The sequence below is a fragment of the Macaca mulatta genome, chromosome 20 (genome assembly GCF_049350105.2).
Source record: "Macaca mulatta isolate MMU2019108-1 chromosome 20, T2T-MMU8v2.0, whole genome shotgun sequence".
NCBI classification, from domain to species: domain Eukaryota; kingdom Metazoa; phylum Chordata; class Mammalia; order Primates; family Cercopithecidae; genus Macaca; species Macaca mulatta.
Genome location: NC_133425.1, coordinates 68,315,084 through 68,338,722, shown reverse-complemented (window position 1 = coordinate 68,338,722; position 23,639 = coordinate 68,315,084). Strand labels below are relative to the sequence as shown.

At 42.0% G+C, this 23,639-nt stretch overlaps 1 long non-coding RNA gene across 2 annotated transcripts in view; it reads right to left on the bottom strand.

The window, feature by feature from the left end:
• LOC144337693 (uncharacterized) overlaps window positions 1–23,639 on the bottom strand; it is a 77,666-nt gene that overhangs the window by 51,482 nt on the left and 2,545 nt on the right. Inside the window, exon 2 of one of the 2 annotated variants that reach the window (XR_013411122.1) lies at window positions 4,207–4,583. This is a non-coding gene — a long non-coding RNA (uncharacterized LOC144337693). The remainder of the gene's footprint in view (window positions 1–4,206; window positions 4,584–23,639) is intronic. The other variant, XR_013411121.1, reaches the window with a different exon arrangement.

Genomic DNA, 23,639 nt, shown 5'->3' with positions numbered 1-23,639 from the left:
CCAGAGTAAGGAAATTTGAATACAGCACTCAGCTAAGGGATGTTTTCATTTTTTTCACACAACTAATGGGTATCTACTATATGCCTAGGAATCTTCTAGGTGCTGTGGATACGGCAGCAAACACAACAGGCAAAGCCTCTCCTTTCATACAACAGACATTTTAGTCTGTTGGGGGCAAGAGAACAAAAAATATATGTCAGATGCTAAGTACTATGAAGAAAAATAAAGAGAAGGGGCTTGGCAGTGAAGGAGGGTGCTATTCTACAGAGGCAATAGGAGACCTCTTCGCAGAGAAAGTGAGATTGCAGCAGAGAGCCCCTCCAAGTAAGAGAGCTTTTGCCATGCAGAGATCTGGGAACAGAGTGCCCCAGGAGATGTCAAAGTCAATATGGACAGAATCAATGAGTCTAATGAGAACCTATTGTGTGCTTGGTACTGTGCTGCGCCCCCTGGAGGATAAGGAAGTAGAACCGTGATAGTAAGAGGAGAGGTTATGCACTTGCGAGCACTTGGGCACTGGAACCGTGCTGCCTGGGTGACTCCGCTATTACCAGCTAGGTGATCTCAGGCAAGCTCCCTCAACATCCCCATGTCTTAAATCCCTCAAGTATAGAATGGGTGGAATAACAGCAGGACAACTCCTTGGAGTTGCTGGGAGGGCTAATGAGTCAATGTGTGGAACATCCTTAGCGAGCACTCACTCAGCATTAGCTGTGACTATCATAGTTACAATGCTTTTCTCCCATTTCTGATCTGAACCCCTCTATGGCATTTCTGATCATACTGAAATGATGAGATTTATACTTCCTGATCTTCTAGGTTCTCTACCTACAACAGTGGTTCTCAACTGGAGGCAATTTTGTCCCACAGGGAACACCTGACAATGTCTGGAGACTTTTTTATTTTATTATTATTATTATTATTATTATTATTTATTATTTTTGAGATGGAGTCTCACTCTGTCACCCAGGCTGGAGGGCAATGATGTGATCTCGGCTCACTGCAACCTCCGCCTCTCGGGTTCAAGCAATTCCCCTGCCTCAGCCTCCTGAGTTGCTGGGACTACAGGTGTGCACCACCACACCTGGCTAATTTTTGTATTTTTAGTAGGGACGGGGTCTTGCCATATTGGCCAGGCTGGTCTTGAACTCCTGTCCTCAAGCAATCCACCCTCCTCAGCCTCCCAAAGTGCTGGGATTACAGGCATGAGCCACTAAGCCCGACTATATTTTATTTTTAATTGACAATAATTTTATCTATTTATCTGTAGACATTTTTGATTGTCACAACTGGAGAGCGGGGGATTCGGTGTTACTGGCATCTACTGTGTAGGGGCCTGGGATGCTGTTAAATAAACATCCTACAAAGCACACGACAGTTTCCTATAACAAAGAATTATTTGTTCCAAAATGTCAATCGTGCAGTTGTTGAAAACCCCCACTCTACACCAACCAGGGATAAGGATAAAGAGCTGATGACTCAAATGGATTTCCCTTTCATCTCATCCAACCTCATTCAAATGGATGTGCCACCAGCCCAAATGTCCTGACTGGGGAGATATAACCAGGGCTTTTTGATACCCACTCCATTGGTAACCATCTCAAGAGGAGAGTAGTAGAGTAGCTATTACAAAACCACAGAGCTGCATCACACAAGGTGAACCAAGAAAAGACTGAGGAGAGGAAGTGAGGTGCAGTCAGCCTTCCTGGGACCAGTCACTTGCTGTGCCTTAACTAGTCATGGCTCATGTCCACCCTAATTCAGGCACCTGTGGCCAGAAGAGGAAAGGGTTGAAAGAAGCAAAACGTGATCATTTAGGGCCTCAGGGAAAATGGGCAGGATGAATGAAGCCTGAAGCAAATGTGCTAGACAAACATGTATAAGTGACTGGGAACAGAGACACCATTCATGAATGCCAAAAAGCTCTGTAGACACTGCAGGCTTGAGACTAGTGTTTCTCAACCTTTTTTTTTTTTTTTCTCCCTCATTATCATCCCCAATCACCACTCCAGCAAGCCTTGCAGACATTGTTTTCCTAATCGCCACCACCGCCCCATACAAAATTTTAATATCACAAATATACCATTGGGCCCCGCGGTGGCTCACACCTATAATCCCAGCACTTTGGAAGGCTGAGGCAGGTGGGTTGCTTGAGCTCAGGAGTTCAAGACTAGCCTGGGCAATACAGTGAGACCCTGTCTCTACAAAAAAATACAAAAATTAGCTAGGAGTGTTAGTGCACACCTGTAGTCCCAGCTACTCAGGAGACCAAGGTGGGAGGATCTCTTGAGCCTGGGAGGTCGAGGCTGCAGTGATCCGTGATTGTGTCACTGCATTCCAGCCTGGGCAACACAGTGAGACCCTGTCTCAATACAAAACAAAACAAAACAAATATACTGTCGATTTGTTTATGTATTGTGGCCCTTTGAAGGACTACAAACCATTGTAATATCTAAGGGTTTTTGCCCCCTGCCCAAGAACCAACTTTTACCACTCCATGGTCACTTCCCTTGAGAATGTATGATTGAATCCACTGTCCCTAATATTTTCAGCTCCTTCCCCAGCCCCTCTCTTTTTTTCTCAACATACCTTTTCATTCATCAAACCCCCAACTATGTTCCTTGCTCAACAATAATTAATTGTGATTAAGTAAGTCACACATAGAAGAGCAATTTTCAAACCGTAAAGACCTATGACAACGTCAGTTAGTTGCAGTAGTAAAAAAATAACCCAAGTGGCCAGGTGCGGTGGCTCATGCTGGTAATCCCAGCACTTTGGGAGGCTGACACAGGTGAAACACTTAAGATCAGAAGTTCGAGACCAGCCTGGCCAACATGGCGAAATTCCATCTCTACTAAAAATACAAAAATTAGCAGGGCACGGTGGCAGGCACCTGTAATCCCAGCTATTCGGGAGGTTGAAGCAGAAGAATCGCTTGAAACTGGGAGGCAGAGTTTGCAGTGAGCTGGGATCATACCACTGTATTCCAGCCTGGATGACAGCAGGAGACTCTCTCTCAATAATAAAAAAAATAATAACAATACAAGTAACTCTGACTAGTGTCCTCTCCCCATCCCCAACCCTCAACCTAACCGTGTGGGATGGGCATTGGCTTGCTTTCCTGGCTAGTTTTCTTTTTTTTCTTCTTCTTCTTTTTTGTAGAGATGGGGGAGTCTCCCTATATTGCCCAGTCTGGTCTCGAACTCCTGAGCTCAAGTGATCCTCCTGCTTCAGTCCTCCAAAGTGCTGGGATTACAGGCATGAGCCACTGTGCCTGCCCCCTGACCAGTTTTCAAGCGGGCTTCTTATGAACCTAAAAGGACAATAAGGAGGCTAGTTTATTGTTTGTGTTTTAATGACAGAAACGTACATGCAGTAAACACATGAAGCTGCTCTTCATGAAGAATGAGGTACCGGCCAGCGCAGTGGCTCATACCTGTAATCCCAGCACTTTGGGAGGCCAAGGCAGGTGGATCACTTGAGGTCAGGAGTTCAAGACCAGCCTGGCCAACATGATGAAACGCTCTCTCTACTAAAAATACAAAAATTAGCCGGGCATGGTAGCAGGCATCTGTAATCCCAGCTACTCAGGAGACAGAGGCAGGAGAATCGCTTGAATCCGGGAGGCGGAGGTTGCAGTGAGTGGAGATCACACCACTGCACTCCAGCCTGAAGGACAGAGCGAGACTCTATTTCAAAAAAAAAAAGACTGAGGCATCTTTCAGGCCTTAGCTCTTGCTCTGCCCTAAATCAATGTGGATTTCGATGGTTACGTGCTGATGATGTTCAAAGGAAAAAAGGCCCCTGGTTCTTTTATGATGTATCGTAAACAAAGCTATGAGGCCTTTACAGATGCAGCACACACAAAGCAATCTGGATGCAAATAAACTTGAAAAACTTGATTATATTAAATTTAACTGGAGTTACATTAAGTAAGGAGTAGAGTGGCCGGGCGCGGTGGCTCACGCCTGCAATCCCAGCAGTTTGGGAGGCCGAGGCAGGTGGATCACGAGGTCAAGAGATTGAGACCATCCTGGCCAACATGGTGAAACCCTGTCTCTACTAAAAATACAAAAATTAGTTGGGCATGGTGGCACGCGCCTGTAGTCCCAGCTATTTGGGAGGCTGAGGCAGGGGAATCGCTTGAACCTGGGAGGCAGAGGTTGCAGTGAGCTGAGATTGGCCACTGCACTCCAGCCTGGTGGCAGAGCACGACTCCATCAAATAGAAATAAAGAAGCAGAGAGAGAGAGAGAGAGAGAGAGAGAGAGAGAGAGAGAATAGAGAATAGAGTGATTCTCCCAAACTTTGACCAGGGAACATTTTTTGTTTTCTCAACATACCTATTACAATCTGTCAGGAGAGTATTTTGAGAAAGACTCGTTTGGGAAATGCTGAATTGTTTCCAGCAATCATAACCCTGGATGGACCTAACGCCCTGTCTTCTCTTAAGCTCCAGCAAGGCAAATGCTGAATACAGAGACCCACATGCAAGGGAAGCTTACTTCATGTGGAACTTATGATCACCTACCTCAGTTTATGGATCATCTCATTCCTCATCTCCTGACCACATTTCTTCTGCTCCTTCCCAGAGGGGAAAAAAAAAGTCATCAGACAGGAACTTCTCAACTCTCCAATGCCAAACATATAAATTCCCTTCATAGCCCGTCTTCCCTCTTCTACCACATTATGGTACAGATGTTCCATATGCTGTTGGCGGCCAGTCCCACCATCACGGCTTTGCATTCCATCCTCTCCCACCTTCTCAGGAACTGAACATTTTTATTATTCGCTTCTTCTCTGCTGAACTTCTCTTCCACTAAATCCTTCTCTTTGGCTTTTTTAACCTAATGATCTTCCTTCTTGAAACCCCCCCACCCTGCCCCCACCCTCGTTCCCATATCTTGATCCAGTTACTAGCCTCTCTCTCTTCACCTTCATGGCCAAACTGCCCTAAAGTGTTGTCTGCATTCATGGGCCTTATTTTCTCACCTTCCACTTCCTCCTCAACCCATTCCAATCTGGATTTTGCTCCCTTCTGTCCCCTGAACCAGCTCCAGGAAACAATAAAATTAAATTCCATGGTGCTCACTCACTCCAACAGATATTTTCCAATTCTCATTTCACCTGAACTCTCAGCAACAATTAACCTTATTGACCATTTTCTCCTTAAAACACTGTATCCCAATTTTTCTTCCACTTCTCTGGACACTTCTCAGTGTTTTATAGCATATCCTCTTCTACACAGCTATTCAGTGTTGGAGTTCCTCAAGGCCCAGGCATAGAAGAGCCTCTTCTTTTTTCACTGTAGGCTTTCCCTTTAGACAATCTCATCCATCCCCATGATTTTGAACACCACTTACATGTGGATGACTTGCAAATGTATATCCCCAGCTCAGGTTTCTCTAAGTTCCAGATCTGTATATCCTATCACTGATTTCATATCTCAAAAGACCCTCAGATTCAGTGTCCAAACACTGCATTCATGATTTTCCCCTCCTCCAGACCAGACCATGCCAAGCTTCCTCACCCTTCCTGGGTCTCTTTCCCACCTTCCAACTTTTTGCCAAGTCCAAAACCTGGACTTTACCCTTGACTTCTTCCCCTAGTCATTCACCAAGAACTGTTGATTCTACCTGGTCAGCATTTAAGTTCATCTGCTTCTCTTTTCCCTTCACCTCCTCCTCCCTGCCTTGTTCCTGCCACCATCACCTCTTCCCTGAACCACTGACTGTCATCCTGCTTCCAAACTGCCAACATCAATCCAGTATCTACACTGTATTAAAAATTCAGAAAGTCTAAATTGCTTAATGTCATTTAGAAAGCTACATTCATGATCTGACCCTTGTCTCCCTCTCTTATCCCTCCTTCTTAGACTCTACTTTCTACCCAACTCATATCCATAGATCTACCAAGTTACCATATACACATCTTCCTCTGGATTTTAGATCATGCTATTTCTCCTACGTAGAGTACCCTACTTTGTCCCACTCCCAACTTTTCTGGCTAATATTTTTGATCCTCCATGTTTCAACATCTCTGAAAGTCTTGCCTGCCTTGCCTCCCCACTCCGTGTTGGAAGCCTATACGATTTACATAATCATAGTTTATATAATATAACACTGTTATAAAACCATTCAATTTGCATGTTCTTTGAACTCTCTGAGGGAAAAGACTATCTTATTTACTATGGTATAATCAATGCCTAGCACAATACCTGGCACATAGTAGGCACTCAATAAATGTTTGCTTAGTGAATGAAGACTTTGATTCTATCTGCATTATATGTAAAGGGCTCATCCTTTATATAGTATTTGGGGGGAAAAGGGCATATTCAGCCAATAACAGAAGCTTTTACTCTGGGAAACACAGTGATATCCTTACAGATCCAGGTAAGACAGAGCCACCATTTAAAAGTTTCCTCTTTAAGAGAAACAAGGGAAGCTGAATTTTAAAGCCAACAGCTCAAAAGTGCTGGATCGAGTAGGTTAGCACAAGTGAGGCGGTGGGCAAAGCAGAGGCTCAAAAAGTGAAGTTGACTTGTATTTTTTATAGTAATATTATTGTGGCAAGAGAGGCTCAAAATGATGGCTGGTTTTCTGAAGAGTTGCATGTGTCAGAGGTGTTTGAACCAGAGTGACTCCATCTTTAATAGGGGCTGGACAAAATAGGGCTGAGACCTAGGGCTGCATTCCCAGGAGGTTAGGCATTCTTAGTCACAGGATGTGATAGGAGGTCAGCACAAGATACAGGTCACAAAGGCCCTGCTGATAAAACACGATGTGGTGAAGAAGCCGGCCAAAATCCACCAAAACCAAGATGGTGACGAAAGTGGCCTCTGATCATCCTCACTGCTCATTATACATGAATTATAATGTATTAGCATGCTAAAAGACACTCCAACCAGCATCATGACAGTTTACAAATGCCATGGCAATGTCTGGAAGTTGCCCTGTATGGTCTAAAGGTAAGAGGAACCCTCAGTTCCAAGAATTGCCTGCCCCTTTCCCACAACACTTGTGAATAATCCACCCCTTGTTTAGCATATGATTAAGAAATAACTACAAGTATACTCAGTTGAGCAGCCCATGCCACTCTTCTGCCTATGGAGTAGCCCTTCTTTTATTCCTTTACTTTCTTAATAAACTAGCTTTTACTTTGCTCTATGGACTCTCCCTGAATTCTTTCTTGCATGAGGTCCAAGAATACTCTCTTAGGGTCTGGATCAGGACCCCTTTCTGGCAACACATGTGTTCATAGGGTGAAGCTTATGAACGAATCGATTGCCACCTGCAAGCATTTGGCAAATACTTGCTGACTGATTGCTTTACAACCTGGTTTTTAGCCAAATCTCCAAGAAGAAAGTTTCTGGCTTGTTTTCTTTCTCCACTCTCATAATGGCCAAGTATGGTTAAAGGAATGGCTTGGGAGAATAGTCATCTTTGATCTTTTCTCTCACCTTCTACATTCTATCCATCAGCAAGTCCTGTGAGCTCAACTTTCAAAATACACCCTGAATCAGACCACTTCTAACCATCTCTACTGCTACAGTGTTAATTCAACCTCAAATCCAAAGAAACCTCAAATCTCTCTTGAACTTCTACAAGAGCCTCCTAACTGGTCTCTCATCTCTTTTCTTTCAGCATACTTCACCTTCCATTACTATTCAGAAACTCTTTTACTATTCGGAAGTTGAGGTAGGGGATTCAATTGGGGTTTCCTTCCAAAAGCCAGTCCCCTCTTGTATGGCAGAAGCTATTCCCAGGCACAGAAGACTCAGAAAATTGTGTCTCAATTACCTCCACACCAGCTCACTCATAGGTTTTATGCCAGGAGGAGCAGGCTAGAAAGACTACGGGCTACCATCCAAATCCAAGGCTCCACTTGTGGAGCAAGGCAGGTGTATCATTTCAGAAGAAGTGGACCCCTACTCTGAGGTAGTGGTAGAGATTCTGTCCAGGGAGAGAGAAGGCCATAAGAATAAAAAATTCAGAGGCTTTTTCTAAAAGGACTTACTGAGCCAGGTGCAGTGGCTCATGTCTGTAATCCCAGCACTTTGGGAGGCCGATGGAAGCGGGTCACCTGAGGCCAGGAGTTTGAGACAGCCTGGCTAACATGGCAAAATCCCGCCTCTACTAAAAATACAAAATTAGCCAGGCATGGTGGCACACGCCTGTAATCCCAGCTACTCGGAAGGGTGATCCAAGAGAATCACTTGAACCCAGGAGATGGGAGGTTGCCGTGATCCGAGGTCATGCCACTGCACTCCAGCTTGGGCGACAGAGCAAGACTCTGTCTGAAATGAAATGAATGAAATGAATGAAATGAAATGAAATGAAATGAAATGAAATGAAATGAAATGAAATGAAAAGGACTCACTACTTTACTTAGAGGAAAATGTGAGGAAGTTCATGCCTAAGTGTGCTGTCAAAAACAGTGGAGATTTTTGTGGTAAACAATTAGGAGGAGGCTCTTAGCTCCATTAAACTACTAGCAACAAATAAAATGGTAGACCAGCTAGAAGTTTAACAGAGAACCAGGGAAAGAGACAGCTAAGCAGAGCCCTCCTGGGCTCGAAGCAAGCCTCAAAGACTGCCCCAGCAAAGGGACCTGACTAGTTGAATCAGGTGATGGAGCAATTTATGCCCTAGACATTGTAAAAAAAAAAAAGAAAGAAAAAAAAAAATAGAGCAACCAGCTAGCAGTTATTGGCGGCTAACAGCTGGATATGTTACCAATAAAGTCAGCCCAGAAAGAAGCTTAACAGGGAACCAGAGAAGACATAATTAAAGAGAACCCTGCTAAAACTCCAGTCATCTCAGCTCATCAGAGGGACTATGTGCATGGCCAAGGCTTCACTGTCTAAGGAGCAACATTACACTATGAGGGAAATGGATTTCAATAATCTGTTCCAGCCAAGTCACTAAAGAAATAAAAAAGCAAATAACGGGCCCCAGGTGAGAGGGGGATTAATATCCAGAATCTATAAAACTTATCTGAAATGCATAATTTTCAACAAAAATAATGAGATTTGTAAAGACATAGAAAAGTGTGACCCAAAAAAAAGGGGGAAATCAGGCAACAGAATGCCTTTGAGGAGCCCAGATGTTGGACTTAACAAATACTTCAAAGCCTCTACTGTAAATATGTTCAAAGAACTAAAGGACACCATGCTTAAAAAATTAAAGGAAGGTATGTTGACAATGTCTCATCCAACAAATATTATCAATAAAGAGATAGAAAATATTTTTAAAAGAATGAATGAAAGTGAAGATACAACATACCAAAACTTATGAGATAGAGCTAAAATAGTGCTTAAAGGGAAGTATTTAGCTATAAATGTCAATGTTAAAAAAGGAAGAAAAATCTCAAATCAATAAACTAAACTTCCACCTTGAAAACAAGAAAAGAAAATCAAACTAAACCCAGAGCAAGAAGAAAGAAACAATAGGCCAGGCATGGTGGCTCATGCCTATAATCCAGAACTTTGGAAGACTAAAGCAAGAGGATCACCTGAGCTCAGGAGTTTGAGACCAGCCTGGGCAACATAGTGAGAACCCATCTCTAAAAAAAAAAAAAAAAAAAAAAAAAAAAAAAAAAAAAAAATTTTAATTAGTGCCTATGGTGGTGTGTACCTGCAGTCACAGGAAGCTGAAGTGGGAGGATCACTTGAGCCTGGGAGGTCGAGGATGCAGTGAGCCATGATTGCACCACTGCACTCCAGCCTGGGCAACAGAACAAGACCCTATCTCATAAAAAAAAAAAAAAGAGAGAGAGCGAGAGAGAAAGAAACAATAAAAATTAGAGCAGAAATAAAGGAAATAGAGAGTGAGAAGGGGGAGAGAGAAAAAAAAAAAAAGTCTAACCAAATCTGGTTCTTTGAAAAGATCAACAAAATTGACAGTTTTAGCTAGATGACCAATAAAAGAAAACAGATTAATTACTAAAATCAGAAATGAAAGAGGGACATTATTACTGACCTTACAAAAATAAAAAAGAATGATCAGGGAATACTAAAAACAACCAGTTAGATAACTTAGATGAAATGGACACATTCCTAGAAAGATACAAACTACCAAAACTAACTCAAGAAGAAATAGAAAATCTGAAAACACCTATAACAAGTAAAGAGATTAAATTAGTAATTTAAAACTTCTCGCCTGTAATCCCAGCACTGTGGGAGGCCAAGGCAGGCAGATCACAAGGTCAAGAGATGGAGACCATCCTGGCCAACATGGAGAAGCCCTGTCTCTACTAAAAATACAAAAATTGGCTGAGTGTGGTGGTGCGCAGCTGTAGTCCCAGCTACTTAGGAGGCTAGGGCAGGAGAATTGCTTGAACCCCGGAGGCGGAGGTTGCAGTGAGCCGAGACTGCACCACTGCACTCCAGCCAGGTGACAGACCAAGACTCTGTCTAAAAAAATAAAATAAAATAAAACACCCTCATAAAGAATAGCCCAAGCCCAGATGACTTTGCTGGTGAATTCTAACAAATATTTAAATAATTTCTACAAATCCTCTCAAACTCTTCCAAAACACAGAAAAATATTACACATTTCCCAATTCATTCTAGAAGTCAATGTTACCTTGATACAAAAACCAGACAAACATATTATACAAAAAACTACATACCAATATATCTTATGACTATGGATGTAAAAGCAACAAAATACTAGTCAATGGAATCCAGTAACATGTAAAAAGAATTATACACCATTTTCACCTGGGAATTGTCCAGAAATGTAAGATTGGTTTTACATTGTAAAATCAATTAACATAACACACTATGTTAATAGAATAAAGGATAAAAACCACTTGACCATCTCAATAGAGGCAGAAAAACACTTGACAAAATCTAACAACCTTTCATTATTTAAAAATCAACAATAGAACTTCCTCAAACTGATAAAGGGCATCTATGAAAAACCTACAGCTAACATCATACTTAACGATGAAAGAATGAATGTTTTACCCCAAGATCAAAAATAAGACAAGGACGCCTACTCTCATCTTTATAGTCAATATCATACCAGAGATTCTATCCAGGGAAATTGGGCAAGAAATAAAAGGCATCCAGATTGGAAAGAACAAGTAAAATGATCTCTATTTTCAGATAACATAGTCTTATGTGTAGAAAATCCTAAGGAATCATGTTGCCCAGGAAGCAGTGGCAACAGACAGGTGCCTGGAGGGAGCGTGGAAATGATGAATTGGTAAAACTTTAGCGACCTCTAAGTGCAGATGGGAGAAGGCAGTTGGATGTGCAAGTCTAAAGTTCAGAAGGGAAGTCTAGACTAGAGACACACATTTGAGAGTTGACAACTCATGTTTACTGAAGCACGGTTAAGATGGTGTCGGAAAGGGAGAGTTTGGGCCATGGGAATGTCTGAGATTCATTGGTTCTTAAAAAGAAGGTGGTAGTTAATGCAGAAACACTGGAAATAAGCAGTAGAGGGGTTGAGTGCAGGCCTGAGAGGGAAGTGGTGAACTCGGAGACAGCAATAGTGTCATTCTCACTGCTTTTAGAATGATGCCACATTCCTGCTGGCTGCAATGCCATCTTCTCTAGTGCTGGAGAATGGCTCATGCTCTCCTCCACGTGGCAGATGCTATCATGCTCCCTCCAGGCACGTGTCTGTTGCTACTGCTTCTTGGGCAAGCTGCTCTTCCCTTGGGCTTCTGTTCCCCCAAAGCTACGAAACAAAGTATACCCTAATTTCTTTATTAAGCAATTATCTTATCAACCAATCTCTTAGTGATTGGCAAAAATTATGGTATAACCATACTGTAATATTGTGCAGCTGGACAGAGAGAGAAATTTCTGTGTGTAAATATGGAAAACTCCCCAATTCCCCAATATATTTTGTTAAAGACAAAAAGGCAAGCTGGGCATGGCAGCTCACACCTGTAATCCCAGCTCTTTGGGAAGCCTAGGCAGGAGGATTGCTTGAGGCCAGGAGTTTGAAAGTAGCTGAGGCAACACAGCAAGACCTCATTTTTATTAAAAAATTTAAAAACAACAAGGCAGGGCGCAGTGGCTCACGCCTGTAATCCCAGCACTTTGGGAAGCTGAGGCGGGTGGATCACGAGGTCAAGAGATCAAGACCATCCTGGCTAACACGGTGAAACCCTGTCTCTACTAAAAATACAAAAAATTAGCCGGACGTGGTGGCGGGCACCTGTAGTCCCAGCTACTCGGGAGGCTGAGGCAGGAGAATGGTGTGAACCCAGGAGGAGGAGCTTGCAGTGAGCCGAGGTCACGCCACTGTACTCCAGCCCGGGCAACAGAGCAAGACTCCGTCAAAAAAAAAAAAAAATTAAAAACATTAGCTGAGCATGGTGGCACATGCCTGTAGTCTCAGATACTTGGGAGGCTCAGGCAGGAGAGTCACTTGACCCAGGAGTTCAAGGCTGCGGCGAGCTATGATCATACCATCGCACTCCAACCTGGGCAACAGAGCAAGGCAAAGAAGAAAGAGAAGGAGGAGGAAGAGGAAGAGCGGAAGAAGGAGGAAAAGAAAGAGGAAGAGGAAGGAGAAGGAAAAGGAGAAATAAAAGAAAAGTATAAAATTGGGATTACATGCTATCTTTTGTTTTAAGGGAGAATAAAACTATACTCAAAGTTGCTTATATACTCATAGAGAAACTCTGAAGAATACATGAGAAACTAAAACTAGTGAGCCCTATAGGGGATAAGGCAGGTAGGACCAGGGAGATGAGAAGCAAAAATGAAAGGACATTTCCTAGGCCAGGTGTGGTGGCACACGCCTGTAATCCCAGCACTTAGGGAGGCTGAGGCAGGAGGATAACTTGAGGCCAGGAGTTCGAGACCAGCCAGGGCGAGAGGGTGAGACCCTGCCTGAAAAATAAAAGAAAGAAATAAATTAAATTTTATATTGCTGGTTTAAAATAATATTTTCTCAGCCAGGCTCAGTGGCTCACACCTGTAATCCCAGCACTTTGGGAGGCCGAGGTAGGCAGATCACCTGAGGTCAGGAGTTCAAGACCAGCCTGACCAACATGGTGAAACCCCCTCTCTACTAAAAATACAAAATTAGCTGGGCGTGGTGACACATGCCTATAATCCCAGCTACTCGGGAGGCTGAGGCAGGAGAATCACTTGAACCCAGGAGGCAGAGGTTGTAGTGAGCTAAGATTGTGCCATTGCAATCCAGCCTGGGCAACAAGAGTGAAACCCCATCTAAAAAAAACTAAATAAATAAAATAACATTTCCTCTTATTGCTGATGAAAATTAACGTTATCTCATTGTATTCATTAAAGTAATGGTAATTGTTGCAACAAACAGATACCAAATGATGGCTCAAACACAATTGAAGTTTTTTTCTTGCTCAAATGAAGACCAACATGGTCAGTAAATAGCTCTTCTCTGAGCATTAATTGAAGCACCCAGGCTCCTCTCATTCTATGGGCCTGCCATCTTCAACTCAAGGAAGCACTGGTCCAGTGTCTGGATTACCAAAACAGTCCTGAGACCCTAGCGAGGCCAGAGACCGTGTACCAGTGGCACCCATTTACCTTTATTTTTACTTTAAGTATAGAAATTGAGAAGGTTCAAGATCAGATTAATCCCACGTAGAGGCTATGCACAGTAGATGCTGTGGAATGATAAGGAAGCTAAGAAGTTAAGGTTGCTGGCAGGAATGTGGGCAGAGTATAGCACCATGGGGAAAAAAAGAAGTGGAACAATGCAAGGGAGTTAATGGACTTGGGAAATGTTTGAAGAGATTAAACGGCTGAATAATGTGCTGGTGTCAGATTGTGAGTCGGTTGGAGGGTGAGTAGCTTGCGGTTAGTAAATTATATGTCCGGGATTACAAATTCTAAAATAGTCTAGTTCAGGTGATGACAAGGAACACAGGTGTGGCTTTGGGAGTGGGTGGCCATCGTGGAGTAGATTGCATAGCTCCTCATGTCTGGAATAAGCAAGAGGCCTTGAGGTTAGAGTGTGGGTGAGGCCATCCACAGAGATGTTGAAATTTCCCACATATCAGGCCCTAAATAAATAAGGGAGTGTGCACAGAAAGGATATAAAGTAATTCAGCACATGTTTTAAAGGAAGCTGGTGATTGTGTGAGTCTAGGGGAGTACAGATATGAAAAAAGACAGTAAGTTAGAGTCTGGACTATGTGGGGAAAAAAGCTATTTCAAACAGTGAGTTGGCCGGGCACGGTGGCTCATGCCTGTCATGCCAAAACTCTGGGAGGCCGAGGTGGGCGGATCACGAGGTCAGGAGATCCAGACCATCCTGGCCAACATGGTGAAACCCCATCTCTACTAAAAATACAAAACTTAGCTGGGTGTGGTGGCACATGCCTGTAATCCCAGCTACTTGGGAGGCTGAGGCAAGAGAATTACTTGAGGGCAGAGGTTGCCCTGAGCCAAGATGGTAACATTGCACTCCAGCCTGGCGACAGAGCAAGACTCTGTCTCAAAAAAAAAAAAAGGACAAACAGTGAACAGTGATTTTAGGGGAAGAGCCAAGTTACACTTAAGGCAAAGAAGTAAACAGTTTGATAATGGCAGATAATTGTACCTGCTATGGAACAAATATTTTGGGCAGAGGAGAACAGAAGGAGGGATATAAGAGAAGTATGGAGACTTCCAAAGCAACATCACAAGAAAGATCATATGAAAATGTTTGGGCTTCAAAACATCTAGATATTATGGATAAAATCTAACAAACGTATTTTCAAATTCAGATCCACGCTTGCAAGAGAGTAAGGGAATTCCCCAAAGAAGCAAAAACAAAGAGAGGCCTGAAAATTTGGAAAATAAGAGTATGCTTATGCTCGTACTCTCTCAGTAATCATGGGTTTAAGGTTTAACACTAGCGGAGGAGGACTTAGACCCATGTAAGGCAGGAATTTAAAATTTAGACCTCTCCACAAAGCCAAGCCCTTCCAAATGTTAAGGTTGAGTAACAAGATGGATTATAAAGAAATATTTCTTTTTCTGGCCCCTGGGAAGAAAAAAAGAAAACTCTCTCATGACAGTTTGTAAGCATAGGCATTCCTTTACATGGGTTTAGTGCTCAAATGTAACCTACCTGTATGGTCTGGAAACCCCAAAGTTGACAAATTCACTGAAAAGTGATCCTGATCCATTCCATCAGCAGTTTTTTGTTTTGTTTTGATGTTGTTGTTTTATTTTGTTTGTTTGTTTTTTGAGATGAAGTCTTGCTCTTGTTCCCCAGGCTGGAGTGCGATGGTGCGACCTCAGCTCACTGAAACCTCCCTCCCGGGTTCAAGCAATTCTCCTGCCTCAGCCTCCCCAGGATCTGGGATTACAGGCACCTGCCACCACACCTGGCTAATTTTTATATTTTTAGTAGAGACGGGATTTCACCATGTTGGCCAGGTTGGTCTCAAACTCCTGACTTCAGGTGATCTGCCTGCCTCGGCCTCCCAAAGTGCTGGGATTACAGGTGTGAGCCACCACGCCCAGCCCCATCAGCAGTTTTAATACTACAAAAGAAGGAGAGAAAGGCATTGGGGAACATCTAGCAACCTGCCATATTAGTCAGTAATTTTGTGGCAAAGAAGTATGATCAATAAAATACTTTCAAAGATAAGGATAACGTTAACATAAAACTGGGGTAAAACATAAAACAGAAATACAAGATGAAGAAAAAAAATTATCCTGGCACTTTGGGATGCCAAAGCAGAAGGATCACTTGAGCCCAGGAGACCAGTCTGGGCAACATAGTGAGACCCCATCTCTGCAAAAAATACACAGATTAGGTGGGTATGGTGGCATGTGCCTATGGTCCCAGCCACTGGGAAGGCTGAGGTAGAAAGATTACTTGAGCCCAGGAGGTCAAGGCTGCAGTGAGCTGTGATTGTAATCATGTCATTGCACTCCAGCCTGGGCAACAGAGCAAGACCCTGTTTCAACAACAACAAAAAAAGAAGGTAATTTTCTAGTAAATATCCAATATCATCTCTGTTGAAAAATGCATGCTCTAGTTAAATGAACAAGTTAAATGACACCACAAGGAAGCAAACAAACACATCCAGAATGTAGAACATTCTATAAGACAGCCATTCCTGAACAAGTCAATGGTATGAAAAGAAGAGAAAAAAACAGGGGCCTTCTCTAGAGTAAGAGATATTTAAGCTTAAGACATAAAACTAAAAAGTAATGCTTAAACTTTGTTTGGATCCTGATCCAAATAAACCAACTATAAGTAGACATTTTGGAGGCAACCAAAAATATCTTACTATTTGATATGATGTGGCACTGTGGTTAAGAAATGATGTGTTTAGAGATGTGTACTGAGGCGTATGGGGAGAACTAACATGATGTCCAGGATTTGCTTTACAATCTTTTGGCAAAGAAAACAAGAAAAAGAAGGAAGGAACAAAAATGACAATATCTTGAGAGTCATTAAATCTGAGTGACGGGTATATTGGTGCTAATTATACTACTGCTTCTACTTTTATATATGCTTGAATTTTCACAGTCAAGAATTCTAAATTATTTTAGGGAACACATGAACAAAAAAAGTGTAAAAACCACTAGTTTAGCACACATGCTAATTCTGCTATTTACAGAAACATCTCAGATGTTTTTCTAGAAATTTCTTATTGCTCCCAGTGTAGAAGCCCAACTGACACTTTGCCCTGCTTCCATTATGAAATACCAGAGTCAGGAAAAATAAGTACTTTGTACCCTTAGATGAAACAACAATGATGAGGTCACCCCATCTAGTTCTAGTCCCCAAACTAAGTAATTCCTGTAAGTGTTCACTCCTTATCTTTAAAAAAATGAAGTTTATCTCTGCCTTTTAGAATGAGTATGTATGAAGTAACATCACAATGTTTGTGACTAGGATGAACATGATAAAAAGTTACCATTTTCCACCATGAACAGATAGATACAAACTGGCAATCTTACCTGCTTTTTATTTTCTTTAAAAACCTAAAAATCCTTTAAATGCTGCACAGATATTTGAGTTGATCTTCCTAAAGTCTGACTCCTTTATATCTTTTTTTCACACACCAAAAAACAGTATTAATGAGATATGATCTACATACCACACAACTCAACCCACTTAAATTGTATAATTCAATGGTTTTTACTTTCTTTAGAGTTGTGTAATCATCACCATTATCAATTTTAGAATACATTCATCACTCCAAAAAGAAACTCTGTACCCACTAGCCATATCTCTCCATCTCCCACATATGGCCTCACCCCTAGCTCTAGAAGTAACTAATCTATTTTCTGTCTCTATAAGTAATATGATTTGGCTCTGTGTCCCCACCCAAATCTCATGTCGAATTGTAATTCCCAGTGTTGAAGGACGGGCCTGTTGAGAGGTGATTAAATCATGGGGGTGGATTTCCCCCTTGCTGTTCTTGTGATAGAATTCTCCCAAGCTCTGCTTGTTTAAAAGTGTGTAGAACCTCCTCCTACTCCCACTGGCCATGTGAAGATATGCCTGCTTCCCCTTCACCTTCTGCCATGTTGTAAGTTTCCTGAGACCTCTGCATAAGCAGAAAACTATACAGCCTGCAAAACTATGAGCACAATTAAACCTCTTTTCCTTATAAATTAACCAGTCTCAGGTAGTTCTTCATAGCATTGTGAGAATGCACTAATACAAAACATTGGTACCATAGAAGAGGGGCATTACTATAAAGACACCTGAAAATGTGTGAGCAACTTTGCAACTGAGTAACAGGCAGAGGTTGGAAAAGTTTGGAGGGCTCAGAAGAAGAAAGGAAGATGGGAGAAAGTTTGGAACTTCCTAGAGACTTGTTGAATCATTGTGACCAAAATGCTGATGGTGATATGGACAGTGAAGTCCAGGCTGAGGAGGTCTCAGATGAAGATGAGAAACTGTGAAGCCCTAATATCTGAGACAGGTCTCAGTAAATTTAGAAAGTTTATTTTGCCAATGTTGAGGGCACACACCCATGAACAGCCTCAGGAGGTCCTGACAACATGTGCCCAAAGTCATTGGGGGATAGCTTGGTTTTACACATTTTAGGAAGACGTGAGACATGAGACATCAATCAATATATGTAAGATAAGCATTGGTTCTGTCTGAAAAGGCAGGACAACTCAAGCAGGGAGGGGGCTTCCAAGTCACAGGTAGGTGAGAGACAAGTGATTGCATTCTTTTGAGTTTCTGATTAGCCTTTCCAAAGGAGGCAATCAAATATGCATTTATCTCAGTGTGCATAAGGATGACTTTGAATGCAATGAAAGGCAGGTTTGCCATAAGCAGTTCTCAGCTTGACTTTTCCCTTTAGCTTAGTGATTTTGGGGCCCCAAAGTGTATTTTTCTTTCGCAGAACTTATTGGGAACTGGAGTAAAGATTACTCTTACTATGCTTTAGCAAAGAGACTGGCGGCATTGTGCCCCTGCTCCAGGGACCTGTTGAACTTTGAACTTGAGAGAAATGAGTTAGGGTATCTGGCAGAAGAAATTTCTATGCAGCAAAGTGTTCCAAGATATAGCCTGGCTGCTGCTAACAGCATAACTCATATGCATGCACAAAGAGATTATCTGAAATTGGAACTTATATTTAAAAAGGAAGCAGAGTGTAAAAGTTTGGAAAATTTGTAACCCAGCCATGTGGTAGAAAAGAAAAACCCATTATCTGGGGAGGAATTCAAGCTGGCTGTAGAAATTTGCATAAGTAAAGAGAAGCTGAAAGTTAATAGCCAAGACAATGGTGAAAATGTCTCCAAGGCATTTCGGGGACCTTCATGGCAGCCCCTCCCATTACAGGCCTAGAGGCCTAGGAGGGAAAAATGGTTTCATGGATTGGGCCCAGGGCCCCACTGCTCCGTGCAGCCTTGGGACATGGTGCCCTGTGCCCCAGCTGCTCCAGCTCCAGCCATGGCTAAAATAGCCCCAGATATGTCTTAGGCCACTGCTCCAGAGGGTGCAAGCCAAAAACCTTGGTTGCTTCCATGTGATGTTATGCCTTCAGGTGCACAGAGGGCAAGAGTTGAAGCCTGGGAGCCTCTGCCTAGATTTCAGAGGATGTATGATGATGCCTAGATATCCAGGCAGAAATCTGCTGCAGGGGCAGAGCCCTCATGGAGAACCTCTACTAGGGGACTGCTGAAGGGAAATGTGGGGTTGGAGCCCCCACACAGAGTCCTCACTGGGGCACTGCCTACAGGAGCTATGAGAAGAGGGCCACCGTCCTCCAGACCACAGAATGGTAGATCCACTGACAGCTTGCACCATGCACCTGGAAAAGCTGAAGGCACTCAACTCCAGCCTCTGAAAGCAGCCACAACAGCTGTACCCTGCAGAGCCACAGAGGCAGAGCTGCCCAAGGCCTTGGGAGCCCACCCTTTGCATCAATGTGGCCTGGAGGTGAGACATGAAGTCAAAGGAGATAATTTTGGAGCTTTAAGATTTAATGACTGCCCTGCTGGGTTTTGAATTTGCATGGGACCAGTAGCCCCTTTGTTTTGGCCATTCTCCCTTTTGGAAAGGGAGTATTTACCCAATGCCTATACCCTTATTGTATCTTGGAAGTAATTAACTTGTTTTTTATTTTACAGGCTCATAGGTGGAAGGGACTTGCCTTGTCTCAGATGAGACTTTGGACTGAGGACTTCTAAGTTAATGCTGAAATGATTTAAGACTTTAGGGGGCTGTTAAGAAGGAGAGATTGTATTTTGCAATGTGAGAAATACATGAGATCTGGGAGGGTCCAGGGCCAGAATAATATGGTTTTGCTCTGTGTCCCCAGCCAAATCTCATGTTGAATTGTAATTCCCAATGTTGGAGGAGGGGCCTGGTGGGAGGTGATTGAATCTTGAAAGTGGACTTCCCCCTTGCTGTTCTTGTGATAGAGTTCTCCCAAGATCTGCTCATTTAAAAGCGTGTAGTGCCTTCCTCTGCCTCCTGCTGGCCAAGTGAATATGTACCTGCTTCCCCTTCACCTTCTGCCATTATTGTAAGTTTCCTGAGGTCTCCTCAAAAGGAGAGGCTTGTACAGCCCACAGAACTCTTAGCACTGTTAAACCTCTTTTCCTTATAAATTACCCAGTCTCGGGTAGTTTTTTATAGCAGTGCAAGAATGGAGCAATACAATGAGTTTGCCTATTCTGACATTTATATAAATGGAATCACACAATACATAGTATTTTTGATTACTAACATTTTCAAGATTATTTCATGTACTATAGTAGCATGAATCAGTATTTCACTCTTTTTCACTCCCGTATGATATTCCATTGTATAGATGCATCACATTTTATTTATCCAACATTTGGGTTGTTTCCATTTTTTTTTCTGGCTGTTATAAATAATATGGCTATGGACATTTATGTGAAAGCTTTTTGGACTTTTTTTTTAAGAGATAGGGTCTGGCTCTGTAACCCAGGCTGGAGTACAGTGGTGCTAACACAGCTCACTGCAGCCTCAAAATCCTGAGCTCAAGTGATCTTCACACTTCAGTCTCCCAAGTAGCAGGAACTACAGGCATGAGCTACCACACCTGGCTTTGTAAAGATTTTTATGTGTGTGACAGCGTCTTCCTATGTTGTCCAGACCGGTCCCAAACTCCTGGGCTCAACCAATCCTCCTGCCTCCGCCACCCGAATAGCTGGTATTATAGACACACAATACCATGCCCAGCTGTGTAAAAGTTTTTATAAAACATATGTTCTCTTTTCTCTTGTTTTCTTTTCTCTAGGAGTAGAATTGAGGGTCATATAGTAACTATATTTTTTAACCTTTTGAGGAGATGCCAAATTGTTTTCCAAAGCGGCTACACTATTCTACATTCCCACCAGTAGTGTATGAGGATTTCAATTTCTCCATATTCTTCCCAACACTCATTATTGTCTGACTTTTCTATTATAGCCATCTTATAAGTGTGAAGAAGTATCTCATGGTTTTGATTTGCATTTCCCTAATGGCTAATGATGTTGAACAACTTTTCAAGTGTTTATCAACTTTCCTTTCTCCTCTCTGAAAGTGATATTTCTAAATGCCTTTGTCTCTGTGTCTTTCATCTATGCTAATAATATCTTCAGTTAAACTTAACTTTCCCTTGCTGTAATTCACTTAACAAGAGGATAAAAAGTAATGGCAACACATTAGTCTTTGTACTTTCTCATTCATTCATTCATCAAATATGTACTGAGAGGCCACCCTGTCCCAGATGCTGTTCTAAACACCAATCATATAGAAGAAAATAAAACAGACAAAAAACTATTGTCATCATGGAGCTTACGTGGGTTTATGGGGTTTTTTTTATTGTGACTTTTAGAAACACATAAAAAGTTTACCACCTAAACCATAGTAAGTGTACCGTTCAGTAAAACATATTCACATTTTGTGAAATAGATCTCCAGAACTTTTCCATCTTGCAAATCTGAAACTCCCTACCTATTAAACAACTCACTTACTCCTCCCCACAGACCCTAGTTTCTATCATTCTATTTTCTGTTTCTATGAATTTGACTATTTTAGATAACTCATATAAATGGAATCATACAGTATGTGTCTTTTTGTGACTGGCTTGTTTCACTTAACATTATGTCCTCAAGGTTCATCCATGTTGTAGCATGTAACAGGATTTTCTTCCTTTTTAAAGGTCTAAATAATATGCTATTATATGTATATACCACATTTTGTTTATCCATTCATCCCTCAGTAGACACTTTGGTTGCTTCCATTTCTTGGATACTGTGAATAGTGCTGCTATGAACATGATAGCACAAATATCTCTTAAATATCTCTTTGAGACTCTGCTTTCAATTCTCTTGGATATATAACCAAAAGTGGTATTGCTGAATCATACGGTAGTCTGGCAGTTTTCGAGGAACTGCCATACTATTTTCTTTCCTTTTTTTTTTTTTTTTTTTTATGGAGTTTCACTCTTATTGCCCAGGCTGAAGTGCAATGCTGCAATCTCGGCTCACCACAACCTCCACCTCCCGGGTTCAAGCGATTCTCCTGCCTTACCCTCCCAAGTAGCTGTGATTACAGGCATGTGCTACCAGCTGTTTTTGTTTGTTTGTTTGTTTTTTAAGTAGAGACAGGGTTTCTCCATGTTGGTCAGGCTGGTCTCGAACTCCCAACTCAGGTGATCTGCCCGCCTTGACCTCCCAAAGTGCTGGAATTACAGGCATGAGCCACTGCGTCTCGCCTGCCATACTATTTTCTATAGTGGCTGCACCATTTTGCAATCCTACCACCAATGCAAAAGGATCCAGTTGCTCCACATCCTCATCAACAGTTGCTATTTTCTGGGTTTTGGTGTTTTTAAAAAAATAATGGCCATCCTATTATCCTGAGGTGATATCCCCTCATCAACAGTTGCTATTTTCTGGGTTTTGGTGTTTTTAAAAAAATAATGGCCATCCTATTATCCTGAGGTGATATCTCAGTGTGGTTTTGGTATGAATTTCTCTAATGGTTAGTGATGTTGGGCATATTTTCATAGGCTTGTTGGCCATCTGTGTATCTTCTTTGGAGAAATGCCTATTCAAGTCCCTTTTTAAATTGGGTCATTTGACTTTTTTGTTGTTGAGTTGCAGGAGTTCTTTATATATTCTGAATGTTAATGCCTCATCAGATATATAATATTAAAATATTTTTGCCCATTCCACAGGGAGAAGAAAATGCCTTTTCATTTTGATTATGTTTTCTGATGCGCAAAAGTTTTTAAGTTCCATTTGTCCATTTTTGCTTTTGTTACCTATGCTTTTGGTGTGATATCCAAGAAATCATTGCCAAATCCAGTATCAGGAAGCTTTCCTCCCATGTTTTCTTCTAGGAGTTTTATAGTTTGGGGTATTACATTTAGGTCTTTAGTCTAGTTTGAGTTTTTATATATGGTGTAATATAAGGGCCCAGCTTCTTTTGCATATGGATATCTAGTTTTCTCAAAACCATTTATTGAAGACACTGTTCTTTCCCCATTCAGTCATCTTGGCACCATTGTCAAAGATCATTTGACCATATATACAAGGGTTTATTTCTTGGCTATTCTACTTCATTTGCCCATTTATCTGTTTTTATGCCAGTACCACACTGTTCTGATTACTGTGGTTTTGTAATATCTTTTGAAATCAGGAAGTGTGACTCCTTCAATTTTATTCTTCCTTTTCAAATTTTTTTTGGTTATTCAGGGTCCCTTGAGATTTTGTATGAATTTTAGGGTGATTTTTTTTCTATTTTGAAAAAAAAAAAATACTATTGGGATTTTGATATGGATTGTATTGAAATCTATTGATCACTTTGGGTAGCATGAATATCTTCACAGCATTAAGTACTGCAATCCATGAGCATGGGATGTCTTCTCATTTATTTGTGTCTCCTTTAGTTTCTTTCAGCAATGTTTTGTAGTTTTGACTGTACAAATCGTTTTTGGTTTTTTTTCCCTGAGACACAGTCTCACTCTGTTGCCCAGGCTGGAGTGCAGTGGCATGATCACAGCTCACTGCAGCCTCTGCTTCATGGGTTCAAGCAATTCTCCTGCCTCAGCCTCCTGAGTAGCTAGGATTACAGGTGTGCACCACCACGCCCACCTAATTCTTATATTCTTAGTAGAGATAGGTATTCACCATGTTGGCCAGGCTGGTCTCGAACTCCTGACATCGTGATCCACCCGCCTTGTCCTCCCAAAGTG